Source organism: Gymnoscopelus microlampas, assembly GCF_963454915.1.
Source record: "Gymnoscopelus microlampas genome assembly, chromosome: 11".
In the NCBI taxonomy this organism is placed as follows: domain Eukaryota; kingdom Metazoa; phylum Chordata; class Actinopteri; order Myctophiformes; family Myctophidae; genus Gymnoscopelus; species Gymnoscopelus microlampas.
Genome location: NC_139948.1, coordinates 51,534,119 through 51,538,506, shown reverse-complemented (window position 1 = coordinate 51,538,506; position 4,388 = coordinate 51,534,119).

The following is a 4,388-nucleotide window of genomic DNA, read 5'->3' as shown; positions in this document are numbered from 1 at the left end:
TTTCAAAATTTTCAAAAATCATTTGAAAATAGCAGATCTACAAGCTCACAATGCGTCGCACCGCGACGCATTGTGAGCTTGTAGATCGGCTGTTTTCAAACGGCCGTAATGTATATAGGGCTGAAGTGGTTAATGTATGTTTTGTAATAATAATCTACAAAGTAACTAGTAACTAAAGTTTTCAAATACATTTAGTGGAGTAAAAGTACAATATTTGGATCTGAGATGTAGTGGAGTAGAGGTAAAAGTATTGGAAATTGGAAACACTCAAGTAAAGTCCAAATACCACAAAACTGCAGTACTTAAGTAAATGTACTTAGTTACTTTACACCTCTGCAGACTGTTGATGGACAGACAGACAGACAGACAGACAGACCAGCGCTACGTGAGCCTAGCCTGGTAAACCCTCCCTCAGGAAATCTCATTTCCATTTGATTCCAGGAGTGAGTCTGGCCTGATCGCCCATGCTGCAATATTTGCTGTGGGCTGGAGTTGGGGCGGGAGTAATACCGTTGACTGACAAGACAACCCCTTCAGCCAATGATCGTTGTTCCCCTTCAGCCAATTGCAGTGCATTTTTACCACCTCCAGAGCTAATGTGACGCAACGTGACTGTTGAGATGGCCATGCCCAAAATAGGTTGCCTTATTCGGATACATGCGTGTCACTGCCCGCCCCTGCCGGTTCTCTGCATTTTTATTTTCAAATAGGCTCTGTCATGATTAATTGACCACATATATGAAGTTAAACAACTCCATTCTATCCAAACGATATCTTAAAAGTAAATTCCTTGCCTCAAAAAAGAAGTTTGAGAGAGTTTTAAAGCCGAAAATAAGAAGTGAAGGCACTCGCACAAACAACAATGGCTGCCGTTCGTCTTTTGTCGGCTGCACTCAGGCTGCACTCGGCTTCATTCGGGCTCGCTCGAACTCGCTACCTGATTGGCCAACTGTCGCTGTCAATCACAGAACGATGAGCGACGGCGCTGATAGGCTCGTTTTTTTTGTAATGCGCTAGAAACGCCCAGACAAGCCTTCATGCCAGACTCACTCCTGGAATCAAATGGAAATGAGATTTCCGGAGGGAGGGTTTACCAGGCTAACGTGAGCCACAGGACGACAACAAAAGAACTCTATTAAATGAATATTTCAGGGTGCTAACGTTATGGTTTTCATGTCGGAGAAAGGAAGGATGAAAGAAAAAAGCTACCACTTCGTCATTGTAATGAGGAGTTTTGAAGAATAACAAAAACAAAAAGAGAGTTGGCAATGTTCAATGTAATATGCTAATAGGCCTGACCTCGATTATTCGAACTAGACCATACCCGGTCGACGCATCCGTGGGGGGATATGCGCACATGATCTGGCAACCCGGGAGGCGACATTGTTTGACACATAAACGCTAATAAGAAGCTGAGATTTGATGAAATTGAAAAACGGGCTCCACAGTTAAGTTCAGATGGTAATGGTCAATGGCTGTGTGCAAAATCAGAGCAATTGCTCCAGCCAGTGAGGAGAACCGGGTAGCTTCACCACTACAGACAGAGGTTACTCAAATTATAGGAGGATAGTCGACTAATCAGTCGAGGGAAGTCTGAGTCGACTGCCAATCTCTTAGTCCTAGTTCGATTGGCCTAGTTTGTTATATTAATTAACTAATAGTTTGCCAAAAAATGGGATATACATCATGATTTATTGGGAGAAACCAAGCAAGTATAAAAAGTTTAAAAAATTTAAAGTATAAAAAGGTTAAAATTATTGTGATGCTATGTTAACACATTTTGCTGGGGACCCCCTGGTACCCCCCAAAGGACCTCTGGGGGTCCCCGGACCCCACTTTGAGAACCGATGGCTTATGAGGTGCATGTCTGGGCAGAAATATAACCACAGTTTTTCATTGCTACATTACTTGACAGATATTTTTTATTAAGTTGCATTACTGTAGCAACATTATAACTTTTTTTAATTATTATTGTTATTATTATTATTATTATATTCATACATTTCATTGTAGTTAACCTTAAAGATAAATAATTAAGCTTTTTTTCCTTTTTTTTAATCTCATTGAGTACATTTGCTGTATTGAAAGTTATTAAATGTTTACATGTAATAATATACCCCCTGGATACAATTCAGTGGGTAGTTTTGTATTTATGTATGTGCCTATTATCATTTGTAAGTGCAAAAGTATTTTGCAAATTGCACACAAGACCAAAAAATAAACAATACAGAAGAAACAAAGAAATAAAGCAGACTGGAGTAGGAATGGCATTATGCAAAGCAAACACTTTGTCCTGTGTGTTTCTCTGACTGTCAGGTAAGGACAGCTGAATGTTTTAATGTTTTATTGTCAGGTGTGTGTTTATATGTACAAGGAATGTGTCTCATTGAGGTAAATGGTAAAATGGTAAACGGTGCATTCATATAGCGCTTTTATCCAAAGCGCTTTACATAGACTGTGCATTACAGTAAAAAAAAAAATCACTGGCCAGAAATAATTCTGGCACTCAGTGAGTTAAGTAAAAAACAGCCGAAATTAAGTAAAAACTAGAGAATGTGCTCCCCGGAGCACAGGTCTCCGCCAGTACTGTTCCTGATTAATCCCGTCTTACCTCACTTCAAAAGATATAAATGATCTTTTGAAGTGACACACCTATTTATAGGGCTCTATTTCATCATGCGTCTCGCTAGCCAATCAAAGCACACCCTTTCAACATACTGTCACGTGTCACGTGAAGCTTGACCAATGTTAGCTTGGTGTACACACGGAAGGACGAGAACGAAAACATAGTCAGTCTCCTGGCGGAGACAAAAAACCTGGTGCGTGGCCAACGGGCCTCTCTATCTGAGATTCCCTAGTCTGGGAGGCTTCGGCTCAAAGCCTGAACAGCAGGGGCGCGGCCACTGCGTTCTGATTCAAATCAACGGCCAATGAAGAAAAGGGGGCGGGATCCACATGCAGTGGGTTGTTGCATGTAAATAGGAGCGACGGGAAGCAATAAACATGGTCGGCTGCTGTTAAACGCAGGTTGTGCGCGGCCACAGTTTTTTTGCAGCCAGCGGATTAAAAAAGTGATGCGCCTGTCACTCACTTTCAGCACTAGCCCGCACCGCCGTCTGCCTTGAGCACCATGGTGCTTCCTTAGTCTCGGGGCGGTCCGCCTTCGACTCACCTGATTGGACATGGACAGAGGGGGGAAAGCAGCTCCTGCCTCCAGCAGTTATATGCTTCAAATGGACAAGTCGTGTAGAGCGGATAAACGCAAGGTCTGCGCGACAAGCGGAAAGATCCGCTCTTGCGTGAATCCACGCATTTACATTGACAAAGCATTGGCAGATTCGGCCCCAGAGGTAAAATAAAAGTGTGGTGGGAGCAACTGCCCTAACTGGGTATTTCCACAATGCAGTATTGATACTTTTACTTAAGTAAAACATTTGAGTACTTGTACACTGGTACCTCATTGGCCTCTGCAGTTCATTGGAGCGACTGGTATCTCAAGACAAGGCTCTTCCGCAGGGCTGTTTGACAACTGACCAATCACAGCGCGTCTAACTGACTAGTTGCTGCGCGGCTGCCTCTTAAGAAAAGACCCGCCCCACCTGCCTCTGATTGGTCTACCGAACGCCCCCCCTTCTGTGGCGCACGCGGAAGTTTCCAGCTTGCCCTGCTGAAGCGGAAGGAAGTGGAAGCACGGCCGAGATACGCACGCCTCAGAGCCGAAGGAGGCGTCTACCTTTATATGTCTATGGGTCATGACCTGTTGCTTTGGACTGATTCATCGCTTTTTTGAGCTGTATTCTTCAGATACTTCATTAAAAGACTGCATTAGCAAAGGCTCCTTTCTGTTGATGAAAAAAAAAGACTCATTATTTACCAGTGTGTTGACTATGGTAGTAAAATAACTATTCAAACTTGAACCTGCCTTTACGGTAGTCTCACTCCGCCCCGCCCCCTGCAAGGTTCCCTGTTCGATCCCGGGCTGGGGGGCTCCCCCAGAGTTAGTGTCGAAGTGTCCTTGAGGAGCAAGACACTGAAGCCCTAAAAGTGCTCCTGATGAGCCGAGAGGGAGAGACTCAAGTAAATATACCCCTTGAGATAAGAACTACCAATCACCGTGTCCGGGGGACTTGTATTGGGCCCCGTACGTTCTATTTAAAGGTCCTTATTTACCTAAGACCTGAGGCGATTCGTAAAAGAAATCTAAATCCTAACAGTTTTTTGAAAAAAAATCGAAAACAATTTTTTTCCCAAGATTTTTCAAAAATAGCAGATCTACAAGCTCATAGCGCGGCACTCGGTGCCGCGCTATGACACACGCTATGACACAGATGCGTTCCAGGCCTAAATGGGTTAAGGAGATGAGGCTCCGCTCGTGCGTTTCTGCTCAC